Source organism: Dermacentor andersoni, chromosome 3 (assembly GCF_023375885.2).
Source record: "Dermacentor andersoni chromosome 3, qqDerAnde1_hic_scaffold, whole genome shotgun sequence".
NCBI classification, from domain to species: domain Eukaryota; kingdom Metazoa; phylum Arthropoda; class Arachnida; order Ixodida; family Ixodidae; genus Dermacentor; species Dermacentor andersoni.
In genome coordinates, this window is record NC_092816.1 from 173,660,769 (window position 1) to 173,683,601 (window position 22,833).

Sequence of the window (22,833 nt, forward strand, 5' to 3'; positions counted from 1 at the left end):
AAAGGCGAGCATCCAATGGACCTTCCTCTCGGTACTGGCATGGTTCACATTTCCTGCAGTATTTGAATGATAATCAGTGATTGCAAGAAAATATTGTGCTGATACAGATATATGCAGGACCAAAAGAAGGCAGTCTGACAGCTTCGACGATGCGGTGAAAGATGTCTTGGGCAGCTGCTCAGCTACGCTGTTAGATCTAAAAAAAAATTAAATGCCTGCACCGACAGAAGACAGTCAAGAGACAGCAAACTGGATAGCTGCTAAGCTGAGGATGCTACCACACAAAAAAAGATGCGAGGTAACATTCAAAATCCACAAGCTGCTGTATGAAGCCGAAATGGAGCAGTATGAATAAATGAAATGTAAAGTGCAAGCAATCGATAATATTTTTCTGTGAAAGCAAGCAATTTCGGCTTTCTTTTGACATGATAGTTCAAAAAACAATTGTGAAAAGTCGACCCTAGTCTCATATACCGGCCATTGGCGGAAAAACTACGGAAGTCTTGCAACAATGGGCGGATGAAGTAAAGAAGCGCCATCGCCATCAGCGCGTAGTGGAGACATTGTGGCAACGCCAATCTGCGTTTACATTGTCACAAAGTTATATAGGTTAAAGGCTGCTTTTTCACATTTTGTTTCAATATGAGAGGAAGCCGACGACAAGTCACCGTCGCCTTCAAGAAAAAGGCAATTGAGTGCGCGGAAGGCCACGGCAACCTCGCGGCACAGCGCGAATTTGGAGTATCCGAAAAGATCATTCGGTACTGGCGGAGACAGAAGCTGCAAACCAACAGAAAACATTTTGTGGGCGGACCGCAAACCTGGAAGACAAGGTTGCGGAGTTCGTCCGGGAGCTGCGTGTAAGATCGCTGCCTGTGGCAGCCGAATGCATCCATTTGAAATCGGTAGAGATCGCACGCGCCTATGGACTGGGCAGCGAGAAGCACTTGTCATACGACTCTAATCAAACGCGTTGCTCTGAGTCGGAGTAACGCTTGCGCACTTCGTGCCCTTCTGCGTACTGTACACCCGGCCAATATTTAACAGTATCGCGCGACCATCGACCCGCGTGTTTGTCAGCACCTTATCATCACGGCACGGAGCGGCGCAATAGCGAAAGTAAGCGCACGTGTACACGTGCGCGTATCTCGTTTGTTTCGCCGCTCAGCGCCGTTAATAAGGTGCTGACAAGCACGCGGGTCGATAGTCACGCGATACTGTTAAAAATTGGCCGGGTGGACATGCGAGCAGCATTTAAATAAATACTGTCACTATTGTGCATGAGTCACATTTGTTTCAAGGTAAGGGTGTCTTTCGGTACTTTTGCCATTGAAAAAGATTTTTTTCATTTTTAGAATTCGTTAGTTGGGGGATCGACCTATATTCCGGTCCGACCTATAGTCCAGTTTTTACGGTAAGTTGTGCTAAAGCAATGCTACATAAGGCCACCTTTGGCTGCATTGCACAACTTGTGATTTTCAGTATATTATCCTGTCGGAAAAACAGGTTAAATAGTGCTCATGCATTTGCTTGCAATCATGCAATGAAACCTGGTATGTCAACATTACATTTTATTACTGCATCATACTACTGCTTTCACACAAAATGCAACATAACATGTAAATTATCAGTAATAAAAGTATTTTAATACACTCATATTGCACTGCATACACGAAATTTAGTCCTCTGCACCATTTCTTTTTCCATGCAGAAATTAAACCTTTCCTTGTAAGACTTACGTACATGCATGCAGGCTAGACTGCATTTGTGAATTTTTTGTAGAAATTGTTTGACCATTTTTACCGTATGCATGCATTGCACGAAACTGTATCTACTATGGAAAACAGCGGCAGCAGTAACACAGTACAGCTGCTTTGATATTTCATCTCGGCAATCAGAGGAACATGTCAGCGTTAAAAGTAATTGAAGCAACTTGCCACGTCGAGGATAGGCCGCATGAGGTAAGGCTTCAATGGAAAGGCCTCGTCGCCCACCATCAAGTATGGTATCAGTCCCGCTGAGCCAACTGTTGCTGCTGGGGGGATCCCAAATCTGCGCTCGCCCAATATGGGCATCAACTTCGTTCTTAAGAAAACTCCTCCATCGCTTTCTGCCCCGTAGTGGCCAACGTCCACATACACAAATCTGAAATAAAGCAAGAAGTTTCAGTGTAGCCCATTTAGCATCTGATGTAGCACATGACTTTCACCTTGCTCCTCCTGAAGTCACTACTGCGTTCAAGTCTCGTAAAGTGATTTCTGCGCTGCATTATCACCATCATCATCAGCCTGGTTATGCCCACTGCAGGGCAAAGGCCTCTCCCATACTTCTCCAACTACCCCGGTCATGTACTAATTGTGGCCATGTTGTCCCTGCAAACTTCTTAATCTCATCCGCCCACCTAACTTTCTGCCGCCCTGTGCTACGCTTTCCTTCCCTTGGAATCCATTCCATAACTCTTAACGACCATCGGTTATCTTCCCTCCTCATTACGTGTCCTGCCCATGCCCATTTCTTTTTCTTGATTACAACTAAGATATCATTAACTAGCGTTTGTTCCCTCACCCAATCTGCTCTTTTCTTATCCCTTAACGTTACACCTATCATTCTTCTTTCCATATCTCGTTGCGTTGTCCTCAATTTAAGTGGAACCCTTTTCGTAAGCCTCCAGGTTTCTGCCCCGTACGTGAGTAATGGTAAGACACAGCTGTTATAAACTTTTCTCTTGAGGGATAATGGCAACCTGCTGTTCATGATCTGAGAATGCCTGCCAAACGCACCCCAGCCCATTCTTATTCTGATTATTTTAGTCTCATGCTCCGGATCCGCACTCACTACCTGTCCTAAGTAGATGTATTTCCTTACCACTTCCAGTGCCTCACTACATATTGTAAACTGCTGTTCCCTTCCGAGACTGTTAAACATTACTTTAGTTTTCTGCAGATTAATTTTTAGCTGCATTATAGTTTTACTAAATATACATGCCACACACAATCACAACTCAGATTACCAACATGCCACACACAATCACAGCTCAGATTACCATCTTAACATCTGCTGCTATTTGTGCAGAACCAAATATGTGTACTGTCAACCTGCGTTTGCAAACCATTGTAATCATACACCTGTCTACGCTATGCTCCTTAATTCGTCATGAAACTTACACCATTGAACTGCCCTCTTTTCTTTCGGTGCATACAATAGCACTCTCTTTCAATGAATATAATACACTGTTTTCATGATTCACAAGAAAAATGCACCATTAACGAGTAGTTTAACAAAAGTTTTGTTTTGCCATGAATGCAGCATACCTATAATGTGCATCGCATGTTGCCATGAGGACTGAGCTGAATGACTTCTTGTACTTCAAGTTTCGTGACCCTGAATTTGCAGGACTCACATGCTTTCCATCAATACATCCAATGCAGTTGGGAAAATTCCACTCGACAAGCATGTCTGTGGCAATCTGAAAGGGTGATGATGATGATGATATGTGGTGTTTAATGGCGCAAGGGCCAGGTTTGGCCAAAGAGCGCCATGACACGTGGTAATGTTGACGATGTATTATGGAAGATGTGACTTGGCTGTAAGGTGGCCTAAAAATATTCGCTGTAAAGTGCGTAAAATCTACGTGCTATAAAATTATGGCGATGACTAATGACGAATACTATGAACATTAAAATCCATCGTAGAAGAATGATGCAAAATATAAAATATATAAGATGGTAAAATTACTTGGAGCACTGCTGCCTCGCCAGAGCCCTTGAAGCACAAGGGCCTAGAGGCACGTGCTATACCAAAGAGCTATCACAGCGGCATCCTCTGAAGAGAGGACCCGCTATGAACATGTGGGGCTAACAACATGCAGGACAACATCTTTCAGGAAACTTAGGACTGCGTTGGTATCAAATAGCAGTTCTGAGCCGAGTAACATTGCGGGATGAAGGGGGATCTGCTGCCGGTATGCTAGGGGAAAATGTTTCCTTCTTTCAGATTCGGCTGCCCGACACTCCAGGAGGACGTGGAGGACGGTCAGCCTCTCCCCGCATCTACCGCAGGTTGGAGGATCATTTTCAGTGAGTAGAAAGTTATGCGTGCCAAATGTGTGTCCTATTCTCAGGCGACAGAATAGGACATCTGTTCGCCGTGATTTTGTTACGGGGGGCCAAGAACCTAACTGTGGTTTTATCACGTGCAGTTTGTTATTTACTTCGCCGTCCCACATACGTTGCCAGTGGTTTCGCAGTTTTCTTCTTAAGAAAGGCTTCAGGTCTGTGACAGGGACCGAAGCAGTAGGACTAACTGCATGCAATGAAATGGATGTGGCCATCTGGTCCGCTAGTACGTTTCCCTCAATGCCCCTATGTCCAGGCACCCAGCATATAATCACATGTTGGTTAGATATAAGGTCTCCTCGATTTGGCTGCACCTTTTGCACTAGTTCAGAAAAGTGTCGTGCCAGTGCAGCGCTAGTTCTTGAAGTGTGAGTGTAGCGCGACGCTAGCGCTTTCGGTGCAGCGGTCAAATTGAGGACAAAAGTGCAGAAACGTACAGGCCTTCGTCTGCTGCGACTGGGTGGCTGTGGCTTTTCTTTTGTTGGTGTGTCATTATTCAGAAAGCATGACCAAGCGTGGTTTCCACATCTTTCTGAATCATATATGGCACAACGTTTCAAACGACTGACCGATGTGGTTTCGCGCAAACTTAACGTCGAGGTAGCGGTAGCTCGTGAAAATTAATACAAACGACTGTGACCCGAGGGAAAATCCCGGCCTTCAGTGCACTTAGCAGCAGTTGAACCCGGAAAGCGCCCTTAACAAGATGCTGCGTACACATCCTGAAGAAAACTGGCGTCCGTGCTACGTTACTAATAGCAAGCGCCGTCGATGCCGTCTACCAACACCCGCATGGCCACGGAGCCGCATGTGTCGTCTGCTATCAAAAGCCTTGCACTACGTGCACGAGAAAAGAACTTGCGGAGAGTCTAGTGCCGAAGTGTACATGAACTCGTGCAGCACGACGTCAAATCGAGTGCCGAAGTGCAGGTGGCGCTAGCTGCACTGGCAAATCGAGTGCTAGAGTGCTGCACCTCCTGAACTAGTGCAGAAAGTGCAGCCAAATCGAGGAGACCTATATATGCTTTACACAGTACAGAGTAGAGTTCATTAATTACCGGATTTTTGTGGCTACAGAAAGACATCAAGGCCTTCACAACACTAAGGGAGTCCGTATATATAACCGATTTCTGGAGTTTTGATTTATTTATATGCTTTACGACCGACAGCAGTGCGTAAGCCTCAGCTGTAAAGATACTAGTTTCCGGATGCAGTACGTCGGTTTCCGGGAAGGATGGACCGACTGCTGCATAGGACACCCCGTCGTGTGACTTCGATGCGTCTGTGTAGAACTCCGTGCAGGAGTTTTTGTGCTGGAGTTCCCGGAAATGCATTTGGATTTCAATCTCTGGAGCGTGTTTTGTAACTTGCATGAAGGATATATCGCATTGTATCAGCTGCCACTCCCAAGGAGGTAGCAGCTTGGCTGGATGCATTGGGCGAAGCTCGAGGATTGGGACACGCATTTCATCGCTAATCTTCCTCACACGCAGCGAGAAAGGCTGTCTTACGGAGGGACGAATATGAAAGAGTGTAGCATATGTCGTATCGTTAATGGTGTTAAAACAAGGATGTTGAGGATTAGAGTGGACTTTCAAAAAATATGTTTGGCTGATGCATGTTCTCTGCAGATGAAGTGACCACTCATTTGATTCTGCATATAAGCTTTCAATAGGACTTGTTCTGAAAGCTCCAGTGGCCAGTCGGATTCCTAGATGGTGGACCGGATCTAGCATCTTTAGCGCGGTCGGGGCTGCAAAATGATAGATCACGGCACCGTAGTCCAACCGTGATCGGATGAGGCTCTTGTAAAGATTCATTAAACATTTTCTGTCGCTGCCCCATGCTGTATTGGATAAAATTTTCAGCAAGTTCATTGTTTTTAAGCATTTCACCTTGAGGTACTTTATGTGTGGAATAAGAGTTAATTTCGAATCAAGTATGATGCGTAAGAACTTGTGTTCTTTGTTCACAAGAATTCGCTGACCATACATTTTGATGCTGGGTTCTGCAATGAGCCCTCTCTTTCTTGTGAAAAGCACACAAGAACTTTTGTTCTTGAAAGGGTGATCGGGAGGCAATATAATACGAGACTGTGACAAAACAATAGCGTAGTAATGCATAAGGCAACATTGAGTTGTCTTATGCGTGATGAGATTTCAACACATTTGAAAAGTCGGTACGTAGGGCGCATTGGGAAAGTCAGTAGCATAACAAATGAGGTAAAGAAAGGCAAGCTGGACGCTTGTCAACACTATAAACCCTCTCCGCAGTAACAAAACGGACTGCAGTGCACTTAATTTTTTCCATTCTTCTGCTGTTTGTGGAAATCTTACATAAATTGGCTGAAGTATTTCCCATAATGCAGCACAAGTTTCTCTTACGATCATTCCAGCCGTTGATCGTCCTGTCAGAAAGTTGAACGACAAACTTCTCATTGCGTCGCCGTTTGCGAGAAATCTGAAAAGCGTATTCTCATCACATACGTCTCAAAGGATAAATGAGGAGGGGGGTGAGTTGCATCACAGTGCTCATGTGGTATGTTTTACACAATATTTTCCGAGGGACTGCTGATCAGGCATTGTGAGGGGACAGTACCGGGTCACGGACTTTCGGACTTACCACACTGTCATGGCAAGTCGATGTGTGCGGATATCGACCGCCTGAACGGAGTGTCCTGCCGCTCAATCACAGGCCGAACAAGGTGGAGCAGTGTGTCGAACGAACTCGGCGGCATCAGAAGAAAGCTATAATCAAGAATCAAAGACAACATCACTATCACGTCACACACACGGCACACTACACGTTTAAAAAGGTTGTAATCACTCACTCTCGAAAGAAGCCTTCATCTCGGGCGCGCAGCCGAGGAAGCAAAATATTCGCTTGCCCCTCAACGTCTCCGTAGCGGCAGCAGGGGTGTACCCAAAACCTTCGTCTGCGTGCCTTTTGCGCGCGCCGCCGTCGCAACAGCAGAGAACACACAATGACCAAAATGCTCATCTTCGTCAGAACATCGTCGTCTGCATCTGCCATTGCAGGAGTCAACGCGATCAGCGCGGTAGATGACGAGGGACAAGGAGCTGGTATCTGCTAACCGAGCAAGGAAAAAGCGCGCGACAACCGCGATATCGCGCCTATGATCGCGCTGTCACGTGACTCCGCGGCGGCCGCCGCGTGCACATGGCACAACCGATGTAAACTCCATTTAAACCGATGTGACCTTTCTGCCACGCGGCGTTCTTGCCACCGGCAGCGTGCCACGCGTGTTTTGCCGCCAGTGTGTCCGTACCTTCATATTTTGCGACGCAAGCGGCTTACATATAGGAGGTATTCAGGTGACGTCATCCACAAGGGACAGTCGCCGTACTCGTCGTCGCGAGCGCATACGCCACAGTACGACTACCACCAGTGTGCTAGGCTGTGCGTATTGTTTTGATCTTTTTTTGCCAGTCGACGGCGCATTGAGGTGTTCAGAAGATTTGGTTCCATCGTGGTACGCGCGGGGACTGAAAGAGCCTGAAAAGTCGCGCTATGAAGAAAAGATTAAAACGGATGTTTGGGTGAGTTGGTAGGCCATATTTGAAACAGAACAGCGCTATTTTCACTGGGACAAGCAGGGAGAAACGACTCGGCAGCGCTCGTCCGTGTTGTTTCTCCCTGCTTGTCCCAGTGAAAACTGTGCTGTTCTGTCTCAAAAAAAAAAAAAAAAGAGAAGTGCGCCTGTGCGGCGGTATTGACCCTCTTGACTTGAACGAATGAGAAGTGCGACTTCAACCTTTTGCCACGTGTGGATTTCACAGACATTAAGGCTTACCTCGTCCATGAAACGAACTTCACAACTCGAGAGCAGCTGAAATCTTACAAGGCTTTGGAAGCTCACAATTATCTTACCAGCGGATGGGTGCAGGAACCGCGCCTCAAAGCCCTCGCCGACAGCCGAGTGGTCATCGTTGGCAGGGTAAGCTCATTTATTTTCTTGCAACACCGTCAAGTGTTGTGTATTGAAGAAGGGTTGAAATCCGGGCCAGTTGGTACATACTTGAAGAAAAAAGCCAGTCAAAAAACACAAAGGACAAGAGGAGAGGTTCACACCACAACGACTGATCGTTGTGGTGTGGAACTCTCCTCCTGTCCTTTGTGTTTTTTGACTGGTTTTTTCCTTCAATTGTGTATTGAAGCGGTGGCGTTATGTCGAGCGCTGGTGTGTTTCAAAATCGTACCGTTACCAGAACGATTTCATTACTCTGCAAAGCGTCATCAGTAGCAATGTAAATGTATGCACTGTTCGATCAAAAAACGCGCAATCTCTCGCATTTCTTCGCTGATTTAAGCGCTGTGTACCGCAGCAATCGCGCATTGTCAAGAACTGATGTATTTTTTTTTTCACTTTTCTCGTTACATGAGAGACTTTTGACTGAGCATCGTCAGCGGCGAAAATGTGTCGATTGTTCGATCGCAAAACGAGCAATCTCTAATCATAAAATTAACTGCCGAGACACTAATTATGCCAACATGTTCGTTTTAGCATTCCTGATGCACGCGTGTGTACTGTGGGTTTGCTTATGCTCATTGGCAAACAGCCTAGTTCTGGCTGCTATGGCACAACTGCGATGTTTGCGTGTAAACATGTTCCTTTCTTTTTCTGAACGAGCTCCGAAGTAGCAATCCTTAAGGAAAAGCATTCATAACTGTTGTTTTCTCACCAGCTTATTCTCACTTTTAGGCAGGTTCTACACTCCCAGTCACACAGTGAGAAACCACTGCACCCCTGGCTCCTTGTGAAAGAAGAGGGAGTGGTGCAAGCTGCGCACTGCACATGCAAGCAGGCTTAGGGGAAGCCTGCTCCCACATTGGCGCTATCCTGTTTTACATACAGGCTGTTGTGCAGAGACGGGATCGACAAGTTTGCACTGATAAAACGCATCGCTGCCACCACCTGTACGGTCCCTCGAAACAAAACCTGTATCAGGTGTGAGCTTTTCATCCTCAAAGATAAAAATGGAGGTGAAACACCATGTTGTGGGAAACTGAGCCGGGTGAATGTTCAACCTACCACAGATGAAAAGCGGTCAGAATTTTTTTATCAGCGTGCCGCCAAAGTGGGAGCAGACCAGCACTGTTATCCCTAGAGCCAAAATGTGCTCATCACTTCATCCCTGCTGCGACAAAATTTCCAAGTGCCATCCTCACCAACGTGCAGCAGGATGATCAACCCACCACATGGGGTTCCGTAATGGAGCGATGCTCCCAGCTGGCTGAAAGTATCACAGTTCAGCCACAGGTAAAGTATGAATATTCATAGTACTTCTATTTGCTATCTAGCATTTCATGCTTGCTTAATAAATAATAGAAAAAAAGCAAATGAAGATTGTGCATAACCTGTAATAATTTGTTGTATGTTGCAGCTTGCAGAGCTCATCGAGCAGGCAAAATGCACAAAATGGTTTGCATTCAGGACAGAACGCATCACTGCATCTATTGCAAAGGCAGTATGCCGAACATCGTTTAGTGATCCTGCAATGTCACTTCTTAGAAAAATTTGTTATCCTGAAAGTACACAGGTCTGGTCACCACAGACTGCTTGGGGAATGGAACGTAAAGGAAAGGCGAGAGATGCCTACAAGGCTATGTCACAGGACATACATATGAATTTTGTCTGCAAGGATATTGGACTTCAAATCTGCACCGAGCTGCCATTGCTGGCTGCCTCTCTTGATGACATTACAAGTTGCACCTGCTGCATAAAAGGAGTCTTGGAAATAAAATTTTATGTAATGGCAAAGAGGACCATGCACGGGTGCTTGCCACACAAGAGAGCTCCTGTATAACCATTGTGGATGGGGCTGTGAAGCTCAAGCAGCACGATCACTATTATTACCAAATACAAATGCAGATGTTTGTGTGTAACGTGAACTACTGCGACTTCGTATTGTGGACTTTGAAAGATTTTATTGCAATCAGTGTACAAAGATGCACAGTTTTGTGCCAAGATGGTGAAGCGCTGTGAAGAATATTTCAAGTTGATCATTCTGCCTGGACTGGCAGGAGCAGTGACAATCTGCTAGAAACTGCCGAAGACTGTGAGACCTTGCAAGAGGAGGTGTATTGCTTGTGCCAAGGGCCAGAGTCGGGCAAAATGGTCATGTGCGAGAGTGCTGCTTGCAAGTATGTGTGGTTTCACTTCAAATGTGTGAACTTAAAAAAAACACCTAGAAGTTGATTCTGCTGCGAGTGTAAAGGAAAACACAAGCAAGTTTAGCATGTTTAATGTACAAAACCGTTCTTTATTTTTCTTCACAGGAGGTGCTAAAGCATTAAACATTCGCAAAAGCTGAATCATCTGCTTTGTCTATCTCTGGGGTCAACTGAATGGAACAGTGGAGTTACTCAAACTGCATAGTGCCGAACAAACAAAGACTATCTTGTCGAGCACAGTGGGTTCGTTCTCTTCTGATGCCAGCATCTCAACAGGAAGTGTGTACTTGAGTATTCGGTATTTATTGCGGAGCAGTCCAATCACTCTCTCAACATGAATCCGGACATTTGCAAGCTTTTGCGTCTTTTCTACTTCACAGGCTGAAAGTTGGGGCTTGCCCTTGGTGAAAGCAGGAATTGCAAGCTTTGCACAATGAAGTCCAACACTGTTGCCAATAGTAAAGCCCCTATCTGGCAAAACATAGTCCCCAGGCTGGAGATTATTGAGCACGCCACACTTCTTTGTAATGGCCTTGTCACTCGAGCGTCCACCCCACCCATGAGAAATAAATGTAATAACGCCCTGTGGAGCAATGCCGATTAGATACTTGACTGTATTGCAATGTTTATAGTTCGACCATGTGTGCGATCTGGGCAGGAAAGACGAAGGTCGCTCTATAAAAAACTCAACACAGTAAAGTATTACAGCTAGTCACGTCCCGAAGCACTGCCAAAGTGCCATAGGCATTGTTCGCTGCAACTCTTCAGGTTCTGGCCACTTCACAGCACGGGAGAGGCGGACAAAGGCCACATCAATCCACTTGTTGACAACCCTAGACACAGTTGACTGGGATACATTGAATCTGCAGGTGACAACAGATATTGTAAACACAATGCAACACTTATCAAGCCAATGTAAAAAGGCGAGTACCTGTATGCCAAGTCCTGCAATGGTACATTCAAGCGAAGGCGGATGAAGAATATGAGCATCTCCTGGAAGAGGGTTAGACTGTTTCGGTTTGTATGTGCCATTCCTTCCTTCAGCACTTCAAGAACAGCCACCAAAAGACTGAAATTTGACAATCCTGTGTAAAACTGCAACATGTCTTAGTTTTCTCTCAGGCAACCTTCAGTCAGGATTTGCTTGTTCAGTTTGTTTCGCACTTCCCCGACCTCTGAGAGCAGGTGCTGATTCTCGTTCTCAAGATGCTGAATTTGCTGCATTGTCAAATCAGTAACATGTGCAAAGTCAGCCTTACCTGATGTTGGGGACCCGGTGCTGGCGCCCGTTATTGCGAATGGGTCGCAAGCCCCAAGGGTAGCGTTGGCCTGGCGGCCTGGGGCACTGGAAGCATCCGAAGGTCCCGGCAAAGCATGAGAAGACTGGTAACAGAACAACTTGTTTATTCTAACATAGCAAAAGAGCGGCCGGTCAGGTCGACCGAAGTGGAGAGACGGGAGAGCACGTAACTCAACAGTACAAATCGGAGCCTCTCTCCTGGCGTCCGGGGGCAGCTGCTCTTATACTCTCGGCGTCGCGGGCCAGAAGGAAGGTCACGGGATGAGCCCACGCGACGGCGGAGCATGAGCCCACGCGACGGCGCGCACGGTCGAGCCGAGAGACATGTTGAGCCGAGTGTAGTGACGCATCGCCAACCCGGCGCCGATCAGACCTCCTCGCTTCACACTTGGGGAGCTCCTCTCCCCGGCTGCCGCGCTTTGACAAGCGTGGGCACACACGCACACACGAAGACACGTGGCACTGAAACACGCCTGGACGCGCTTGGCGGGAGCTCCGAATGGGCCAAAATGTCCGCCGCTTTGAACGAAGCCCCGGCGTCCGTTGCATCCGCGCCGGCTATACCGCGCGTCGTAGGCGAAACGTAACAGACCGCCCCGCCGGGGGAAGGAGATCCCGATGGTCAGGGGACTGCATCCGCTGTCCGGAGGGATGTCGCTTGATGATGCTCATAACCGAAGTCGGTCGTCCTTCGGCGTTTCTTGAGCGCAGCGCACAGAGAAGGCCTCGTTCTCTCGTTCAGGTTCACACAGGACACTGCAAAGTGACTTCGGGAGAGTTGACATTTTTGTTCTCGTTCCCAGCAAGCGTTAGAACTACGCCGAAAGTCAACCGCTCAGTCAGCAAGCACGGCACAACCCTCACTAAGCCCTGCCAGGCTCTTTCCCCTTTTATACTACTGCCTAGTTCCTTACAGTAGTTTAGCAGCACTCAGAACGCGTCCACAAATCGGAAAATTGCACTAGAAAGCACATCATCACTTTGAAACACTACACAAAAGCAATATGTTAAAAATCCTGCCTCAGGAAGAAAAACATCAGTAACAAACAATTTTGAGGCTGATTCCCACGTTAGGGGCTTCGACTTAAGCCATCGGCGTTACCGTTGAGACTCCCCTTTTTGTAACGCACCTCAAAGGAATATTGTTGCAAAGCGAGGCTCCAGCGCAGGAGGCGGCCATTTTTGGGAGAGATGGTCTGCAGCCATTGGAGAGGGCAGTGATCCGTCTCAATGATAAACCTCGAGCCGGCTAGGTAGCATGACAATTTCTGAACGGCCCACACGATACACGCATACTCTTTCTCGGTGGCGCTGTACGCCTGCTCACGACTGGTCAGCTTACGACTAGCATACAGGACGGGGTGTTCTACTCCATTTTCCCGTTGGCACAGTACAACGCCCATGCCTCGCTCACTAGCATCACACTGAAGAACGAACCCTTTTGTGTAGTCGGGCGATCGTAGCACAGGCTGGCTTGTTAGGGCGCTCTTTAGGGCGCTAAAAGCTCTTTCCTTTGTCTCATCCCAGACGACTGTTTGCGGCTCTGTCTTTCTTAGAGCATCCGTCAAGGGAGCCGCGATATCAGAGTACCTGGGGATGTACCTCTGATAGTAGCCGGCGACACCTAAGAACGACCGAATATCGGTCTTCGTGCGCGGTTGCGGGAAGTCTCGCACAGCGGCCACCTTTATTTCAGAGGGGCGGCGACGACCCCGACCAATCACGTGACCGAGGTAGACAACCTCGGCCTGTGCTAACTGGCACTTGGGAGCCTTGACTGTCAAGCCCGCATCGCGCAGGCGGGTTAGCACTGCCCGCAAGTGGGCCATATGCTCAGGCCAGGATGCGGAGAATATCGCTACGTCGTCTAGATACGGTAAAGCGAATTCTTGCTGTCCCCGCAACACTTTATCCATGAGGCTTGAAAAGCAGTATGGCGCGTTCTTCAAACCAAAGCTCAACACTTTAGGACGGAATGTTCCCATTGGTGAAATGAACGCCGCATACCTACTAGCCTCTTCTGTAAGTGGAACCTGCCAATAACCCCTGACAAGATCTAGGGTGGAAATAAACTGAGCGCTACTCACTCTCTCAAGGCGCTCCTCGATGTTAGGGATCGGATAAATTTGATCCTTAGTGATGGAATTAAGCCTGCGGTAGTCGACGCAAGGACGAGGTTCCTTGCCCGGTACCTCAACTAAAATCAAAGGGGAGGTATAATCACTCTCACCCGCCTCAATAACACCGAGCTGTAGCATTTTCTTTACCTCAGCCTCCATAATATCGCTCTGGCGGGGTGACACCCGGTACGCCTTGGATCGTACTGGCTCTGGGGAGGTAAGTTCTATGTCATGAGTAAGGACAGAAGTCCTACCAGGCCTCTCAGAGAACAGACCTTGAAACTCTTGTAAGAGCTGGTGTAGTTCGGTTTTCTGCTCAGGCGACAGCGATGCTTTACTTATTAAGTCACTAATGACTTGATCGGTGTCTTTCCTGTTCGTCACTGAGCCTAGTCCCGGAAGCTCGACCGGAAGCTCTTCGGGAACGTTTACCATCATGCACACCACTGCTTCCCGTTGCTTATAGGGTTTGAGCAGATTACAGTGGTAAACTTGCTGTGCTTTCCGCTTTCCTGGCAGACTCACCACGTAGTTAACGTCCGACAGTTTTTGAACAATCCGTGCTGGGCCCTCCCACTGCACGTCGAGTTTGTTCTTTAGCGATGTGCGCAATATCATGACCTCATCGCCCACCTCAAAACGACGGGCCCTGGCTGTCCGATCATAATAAACCTTGGCCCTCTGCTGGGCCTTTGCCATTGCTTCACCTGACAACTCCTGTGCCCTTCTTAAGCGTTCGAGGAGCTTAAGCACGTACTCCACCACGACTGGGTCGTCGCCCCTGCCTTCCCACGATTCTCGAAGCATGCGAAGCGGAGATCGCAGCGAGCGACCGTACACCAGCTCAGCTGGCGAAAACCCCGTAGCCGCATGCGGCGCGGTCCTTAATGCAAACATCACTCCAGGCAGACACAGCTCCCAGTCAGTTTGATGTTCAAAACACAATGCTCTCAACACGCACTTCATGACGGAGTGGAGCTTCTCAACGGAATTCGACTGGGGGTGGTGCACTGAGCTGTGTAACAGCCTTACCCCGCACCTTTCGAGAAAGGCTGTCGTCAAAGCGCTCGTAAACACCGTGCCCTGATCTGACTGGATTTCCGCAGGAAAACCAACTCGCGCAAATATGGACAGTAGTGCATTGACTATCTCAACTGAGCTGAGTTCTTTAAGCGGCACTGCTTCAGGGAACTTTGTCGCTGGGCAGATCACAGTCAAAATGTGTCTGTACCCCGTGGCTGTTACCGGCAGAGGTCCCACTGTATCAATAACGAGCCGTCTAAAAGGCTCCGTAATGATAGGTACCAACTTCAACGGCGCCCTCGATTTGTCCCCTGGCTTGCCCACCCGCTGACAGGTGTCGCATGTCTTCACAAAGTGGTCTGCGTCCCGAAAACACCCTGGCCAATAGTACTCTTGCAAGAGACGGTCCTTAGTTTTCTTAACTCCTAGGTGTCCGGACCACGAACCCCCATGCGACAAGCGCAACAGATCCTGACGGTAGCACTGAGGCACGATCAGCTGATCGAACTCCACTCCTCTGCGGTCTAGATACTTTCGGTACAGGACCCCACCTCTTTCCACAAAGCGAGCATTTTTCTTGGCGACACCTTCCTTGACAATGCAGCGTATGTTTTCTAGGCTGCCATCCTTCTTTTGCTCGGCTATCAAAGCCGACCGGCTGACTTTTAGCAACCTATTAAGTCCATCTGACGTAGGTGCGATGAGCAAATCTGCAGATAGCTCTTCTAACTTTCCCGCATCGGGAATTCCCTCTCCAGTATCTGGTGCCTTTAACGCTACAGGCTCAATTTTATTCAGTTCGGGCGTGCTCTGAATATCAGCTTGCTGCGCCTCTGACCCTTTCTCATTGTTCGACAACGTCGGCCCCGCAACTACCGCCTTTGCAGCGAGCTCCCGAACCTTCGATCTGGTTAAGGCCTGAACGCTAGCCTCCCCAAACAAAAGCCCCTTCTCGCGCAGGAGGTGATCGGACCTGTTCGAAAATAGGTACGGGTACTGGGGGGGCAGCATAGATGACACTGCGGCCTCCGTCTCAAGCGCTCCGAAAGGTCCTTCAATAAGCACTTTTGCTACGGGCAGACACACGCTATGAGCTTCCACGGCTTGCTTGATCCATGCGCACTCGCCCGTGAACATATCGGGTTCTACGTAAGAGGGGTGAACTACATCCATTGTAGCTGCGAAATCGCGAAGCACTCGGCACTCTTTCCCGTTCACGAGGAGGTCTCGCATGTAAGGCTCGAGAAGCTTCATGTTCTCGTCAGTGCTGCATAAAGACAAAAACACGACTTTTGTTTTTGTTTCTGGACACTGCGCCGAAAAGTGACCCGGCTTCTGGCACGTATAACAAACGCGCGCTTGCCTCATCTCGAACCGTTTTCTGCGTTCGGCTTCGGCTGCCGCCGTCTCCTTACGTTCGGTCGGACTGCTTTCACTCGCATCCGAACTACGTGTGTCCCCCTTTGCTCTCATGGGCGTGAACTTCGGCCTGTCAAACTTGGAGCCAAATTCACCCTTTTGACCGTCCCTAGCTCCACGAGCCCGACGCGTCACAAACTCCTCGGCTAGCTCAGCGGCTCGAGCCACCGTACTAACGTCTGGCCTATCCAAGACCCAGTACCGCACGTTCTCAGGTAACCGACTATAAAACTGTTCTAGCCCGAAACACTGCAGAACTTTCTCGTGGTCACCAAACGCTTTCTCTTCTTTGAGCCACTCCTGCATGTTTGACATAAGCCTGTAGGCAAACTCTGTATATGACTCACTTTTGCCTTTCTCATTTTCCCGAAACTTCCGACGGAACGCCTCCGCGGACAGCCGGTACTTTTTTAGCAGACTCGATTTCACTTTGTCGAAATCCTCTGCCTCCTCTCTATTCAAGCGAGCGACTACGTCGGCCGCCTCGCCGGGTAGCAAAGTGAGCAAGCGCTGTGGCCACGTTTCCCGAGAGAACCCCTGCTTCTCGCACGTTCGCTCAAAGTTAACCAGGAACAAACCAATGTCCTCTCCAAGCTTAAACGGCCGCATCAGGTCAGTCATTTTGAACAATACTCGTTCTCCTGCACCGTGTGCCTGACTTCCATTACGAGCGCGTTCCATCTCTAACTCGAGACGCTTCATTTCCAAAGCGTGTTGACGGTCGCGCTCTCTTTCTTTCTCTTGTTGCTCTCGTTCTATCTGTTCTTTACGTTCGCGCTCCTGTCTTTTTGCCGTCTCCCTCTCCTCAATGGTCTCAAGGCATTCCGACAGCTCGTCATCCTCAGCTTCTAACTCAAGAATAGCCCTTAGCAGTTCTGGTTTTCTGAGTTTGTCTGAGACATCCAGACCCAACTCTCTTGCAAGCTCCAGCGATTTCGGTTTGCGCAACGACTTCAAATCCCGGCTGCTCTGAATGCTGCTTTCTCTACTGCCTACTATTGTCTTGCCGCAAACTAACCCGGCAGCAACGACAACCACAATTACCAGCTCTGTTTCTGACACTAACAAAAGCCTGGCAAAACTCAGAAGAAGAAAGTCCCGCACTCACCAAACCTCGCAGCCAAGAATTCAGCGCAGTCGTTCCGCTGCAGGCAACCAGTCATCACACAGGGCTCGTTGCACTGCTCCCGGATGGTCGTTGTGCTGCTCAGCATACAGTCAACCGCATCTCTTCGCTGCTGGCCTCCGTTGTCGCGATCTCACCGCTGGCAACCAGCTGTTGGAACCTCAGTGCTGGCGCCCGTTATTGCGAATGGGTCGCAAGCCCCAAGGGTAGCGTTGGCCTGGCGGCCTGGGGCACTGGAAGCATCCGAAGGTCCCGGCAAAGCATGAGAAGACTGGTAACAGAACAACTTGTTTATTCTAACATAGCAAAAGAGCGGCCGGTCAGGTCGACCGAAGTGGAGAGACGGGAGAGCACGTAACTCAACAGTACAAATCGGAGCCTCTCTCCTGGCGTCCGGGGGCAGCTGCTCTTATACTCTCGGCGTCGCGGGCCAGAAGGAAGGTCACGGGATGAGCCCACGCGACGGCGGAGCATGAGCCCACGCGACGGCGCGCACGGTCGAGCCGAGAGACATGTTGAGCCGAGTGTAGTGACGCATCGCCAACCCGGCGCCGATCAGACCTCCTCGCTTCACACTTGGGGAGCTCCTCTCCCCGGCTGCCGCGCTTTGACAAGCGTGGGCACACACGCACACACGAAGACACGTGGCACTGAAACACGCCTGGACGCGCTTGGCGGGAGCTCCGAACGGGCCAAAATGTCCGCCGCTTTGAACGAAGCCCCGGCGTCCGTTGCATCCGCGCCGGCTATACCGCGCGTCGTAGGCGAAACGTAACACTGAAAAGATGCAGCAAACAGTGTGCAACCTGCCTATCAATGCACAGTCAAAAAGAGAGCAGTCCAGCATGATAGTTCAAGAAATGTTTGCACTTTTCATTCAAAGCCATTTGAGCACTGTTTACAGTACATAAAAATATGCATAAAATCAAAAACAGTAGCAATCTTAACTCCATGCAAACACATACCTCCATCAGTGCATTCTTGATCAGGAGTCTCCTGGATATAAGGATCATCATCAAAAAGCGGTTCATCGTCTTCGGAGCTCACTGGTGAATCCGGCACAGCACTGCTTCCTTCGTGTGCATTCTCATGCAGTTGCTTTAGGGGACTTCTCGATCGCTCCGCTCGGTGCCTTTTCCTCGTGTACCTGGAAGGGAACCCTGCATTAAGCTACTTGAGAAATACAAAATCATCAAACTCCTTTAAAGTGGAGAGGTTAAAAGCTTGTGATAAGTCACCAGTAGCATGTCTTAGTTTTCTCTCAGGCAACCTTCAGTCAGGATTTGCTTGTTCAGTTTGTTTCGCACTTCCCCGACCTCTGAGAGCAGGTGCCGATTCTCGTTCTCAAGATGCTCAATTTGCTCCATTGTCAAATCAGTAACATGTGCAAAGTCAACCTTCCCTGAAAAGATGCAGCAAATCATAACCGCGGGCAGTCGTACCGAGATGACGAGGCGTTGCCGTTCATTTCTTTTCCCGTGCCCAAGATGAAGCGAGGGCGTTCAGTCCGGAATGGACTCATCCATTAGGTATGCTGGACGACCTGCGTTAAGTACGAGTAGGTAAGTCGCTGAGAGCTATTGCCCAACCGGCCAGCAGTTGTTTACGATCACATACCGCGGTCGCCAACAAGCGTACTGCAAACTTTTAGGGCTTACCTGAAATTAAATGCTTCCCGCAGGCTCTGTAGTGGTTCGGACTGTGGTCCATATTCTTGCAGTTAATACGGGAAAACCATTCCGCCCTCCTCCGTGTTGATACTTCATTTGTCCGTGCGCACTGATGCATGATCACTTTTGGAATGTGAAAAAAAAAAAAACTAACCTCCGCCACATTTTCGTCCTTCACATGCTTCTGCGAGTGGGCACTGCACCCAAACACCGCGCAGTTCACCAAAGTGCCAGGAAAAAGTACAGTTGAAATAAAAGAACACGTACACAAGAACCAAACAGCGGCCGCCGAACATCAAACCGTGATATGCCGGATCGCCGAACAACCGCGGCTATGGTGGCCGGATAGAGGCACTCACCGGCGCCGCCTGGCGGTCCGCGCTCAGTCGATACCTCCTATACCCAAAAATCCTAACTGCTTGTTTTTGGCTGGTGACTAAGTATAGAGTCAGTTTGTGATGACACCAGTGGCATGGTAGATGGATACGTTATAGGTAGAAACTGGGTATGTCCTTATTAAGTACAAATTTTACATTTGCTGACAAAAAGCAATATGAATGTAAAAGTGAACACGTAAGACAAGTAGTAACTAGTGTCACAGGTACGGTGATATGATATTCAGCTAGCAGGCAGCAGAAATGTGTGAATGAAATTTTGCCTAGAGTTCTTCCTCACTGGCTAGCTATGGTCACGTTACTAATGCAGGCAGAATTGGGTAAGCGAAACTTTGCTGTTACTTTGTATATGCACCCTGTTTGATTATCTGGTTCGTGTCACCTATTTTGGCATGAGCCTTCAGTTTAAAGCAAACAATAGCGCAAGTACCAGTATTATGTGCCTGATAAGTGCTTTACTTTCTATCCTCATGTTCATTCTGCTAACAGTCATTAGCAAATGTGCATTAAACTAACTTGGGCCTGCAAAGTATGTCCATTAAATGTTTTTCCGGTGCACTTTCATCGATCTGTAAGCTTACTGCTACCTATCATTCGTGGGTGTAGGATGTTGGACACTATAAGTGGCTATCTCACCTATCTTTATTTTGCACAGGTTACAGTTCCATTACTTTAATGAACCATTTTCAGCTGTGCTGCCAGACTATGGAAAGAGGTGCCTCGCCTCTTGTCATTCTTTAGCATGTTCATGGTCACAGTGCATTGCTCCTGAGAAGTCAGCTGCTACCACAATGTAAAACGTGCCTATTGGCTGCTATGACTTTATCCTGAATACAGATTTGCACATTTATGTCAACATTAGTTATGTGATCAAAGCCAGTCAATGAGGACGAAGTGCTGGCAAAATTTTCAAGTGACTCAGCTGGCAGAGTGTTTGCTCCCTATATTATGTTAGCCACACTGTTACGTCAGTGTGCTGCATTCTTTTTTTACACAAATCTATTACCCAGCCAGATAAGATACTGTCAAACCATCAATTTTAGGCCCATACACGTGGTCACTTTATTTTATCATATTCTGAAAATGACACCCATGTCTAGCTTTGATTAGTAACATCAGCTTAACTTATGCACAGAGTTGAGTTGCTCCATGCGAGAAAGAAACAACACCGCGTAGCTAATAGGAATAAGACTGGTACGAAAAAATTACTTCTTTATGTCTTGTATAAGTTGTGCTGTTCATTTGATGCACAAAGTAACACGTAAACACAAATGTATGTGTACCTTGCATTTACATGCATGAGTGTGTGAATACAACAGCACAACTTCTAATATCAAGGCATGTTGCACCAACTTGACCCCATCAAAGATGGTGTATGTGGTTTTCAGCTGATCTTATTTAAATTTTATCACGTAGTGCAACATTTCATACCTGTATGTAAATCAATTTATGAACTGTATCTGCTGCATGTGAGAGTGCATATTTTATACAAATGCAATACCTGAGGCAGCAGCTTTTTACCTTTTGCCATTGCTTATAGAGGGATCTTGTTGATTACGCCATCCAAACAACTTATATAGAGGTTTGTGTTTAGTATACCAGCAGTGAGTATACCAGCTGCACTTCTGGAAGAGAGAAGTGCAGCTGGTGAAACGCCCGATGAAACGGTCTATAGGCCGTTTCATCGGACGAGGAAAATAGGGCGCACTGAGAGCCTTTCCTCCTCTCTGGCTTGGGCGATCCGGCGCGGCGCTGCTTGAAAGTATTGCTGTCGCGTGCTGCGGAAGGATTTCGAGATGTTTTAGATCTTTGTGAAATTTACGCCATGTTCGTTCATATAAGGTCGTCAGGCAAGCCTTTCGGTGCATCGGTAACTACTTACTGTAGGCAGAAATATGTCTTGCAGGCGCGAAAATCTGACGCGCATAATCAGCCGCGGTGTACGGCATTATCGGTCGCGGTGCGTGTATGTGTTGTTTTCTGTCTTGCTTATATCGATTTTGATTCAACAAAGAAAACCGGCGTCTCTGTATTACCAGCATTAAATGGTAAATCAGCTCACTGTCTGATCGATGGCGTAGGGAGTAAAACAAACATAAGAGCGCATGCTCGTGCATGGCCAACCTAAGGCAACCACGAAACATCTGAGCGACAGGCACTATCAAATATTTGTGATACACTGGCATCGTTCTCACGCATTTCAAGTCTAGTATGCTTGAAATTACCATAGGCCCATGGCGCTGCTCAACACAGCGATCACTGTGGTTGGTGAGCCAGCACGATACATATATAAGCTGTGTGCTTCGGCATTGCCTTTTTGGCCTGTATACAGCCATAATATATGAAAGGGTTCGCATAAAAAGAATGCGATAGCTATTTCTGAGCGTAAAATTTCCGTAACACGTGTGAGTGCGTCGTAGAGAACTAAACGAACACAACCAAAAAAAAAAATTCGGTTATCATCCTCTTTCTCTAAAAAGCAAGAGAAAACGGTCTAACGCCGCAAAACGTTTATAAATATATACCCGCTTGGACCACGCGCTATATAGAACAAAGATATCTGTAATCCAGCACCTACTACTGCTTAGGACGCTCGCGCAGTTTGTGAACGGTCGCTTTGTTGGACAAGCTTAATTCAGACTGTAAGCTATGCTGCTATTACTAGCCAAAACTATTTTATTTATGGGTGGAAATCTCATCCATCCAACCCAGTAGTCACGCAATGTAACCTGCAGCGAACAGTTTGAACGCTTGTCAAAGTGCAACAGCACAGCTCCTATCGTAGCAGGATGGTACCCACACTGTTACGATCGTCGCGTATGTTTCATGGCTCCTAAACCGCAGCTTAGAAATAGAGGATAATACTGCAATAAGGTCACATTAGTGATTGGAACATTCAGAGATACACAACTGATCTCCGAGGCTGATCGTAGGCTCAAATATGCGCGCGCACATGGCGCTGCGTGTTCCGTCCACCGAAACGCCAGCAGAAATTCTGGCCATGATGCCTTAAACCACTTCAGCACGTCTCACAGAACCGTTTACCACGTAGAAGACGCACGTCATACTAAACAAACCGCACGACCGCGAAAACAAACGCCAGAACCTACTGCCGAGCGTATACCTGCCATGCAAAAGACCGCTTTCACCCAAGCCAGTATGGCGCTGCTCAAAGGTGGCGCCACTGCGTTCACAATATGGCGGCGCCTACGAAAAAACGGTCTATTGGCCGCGAGATCAACCTATAGGCGGCACCGTCGCCCCGTTAGTGTGGATGCATCGCCCGTGCGGTGTGTGGAAGTGTACAGGGCTACTGTTTTCATTTCGCGATTTTGTGCTCCGTGCCCGAAGAAAACGCTTTATTTACCATGGTGAGATATTGTTCGGTTCCGCAATGCAGCACGTATTGCACAGAGCCAGGGATAAGCTTTCACTACTGACCCATTGACACGGCAAGTCACCGAGAATGG

The 22,833-nt window shown here is 48.1% G+C and overlaps 1 long non-coding RNA gene and 1 pseudogene across 7 annotated transcripts in view; both read right to left on the bottom strand.

Moving 5' to 3' along the window:
* LOC140212822 (uncharacterized) overlaps positions 1 to 22,833 on the bottom strand; it is a 192,022-nt gene that overhangs the window by 54,490 nt on the left and 114,699 nt on the right. For 3 of the 7 annotated variants that reach the window (XR_011893488.1, XR_011893490.1, XR_011893486.1), the window contains exons 1-4: positions 6,738 to 7,258; positions 6,500 to 6,575; positions 3,312 to 3,466; positions 1,938 to 2,145 (exon numbers count right to left, since the gene is read on the bottom strand). This is a non-coding gene — a long non-coding RNA (uncharacterized lncRNA). Of the gene's footprint in view, positions 1 to 1,937; positions 2,146 to 3,311; positions 3,467 to 6,451; positions 6,576 to 6,737; positions 7,259 to 22,833 lie in introns of those variants that run through there. The other 4 variants (XR_011893487.1, XR_011893491.1, XR_011893492.1 and 1 more) reach the window with 4 other exon arrangements.
* LOC140216801 (uncharacterized) lies at positions 8,749 to 21,340 on the bottom strand (annotated as a pseudogene).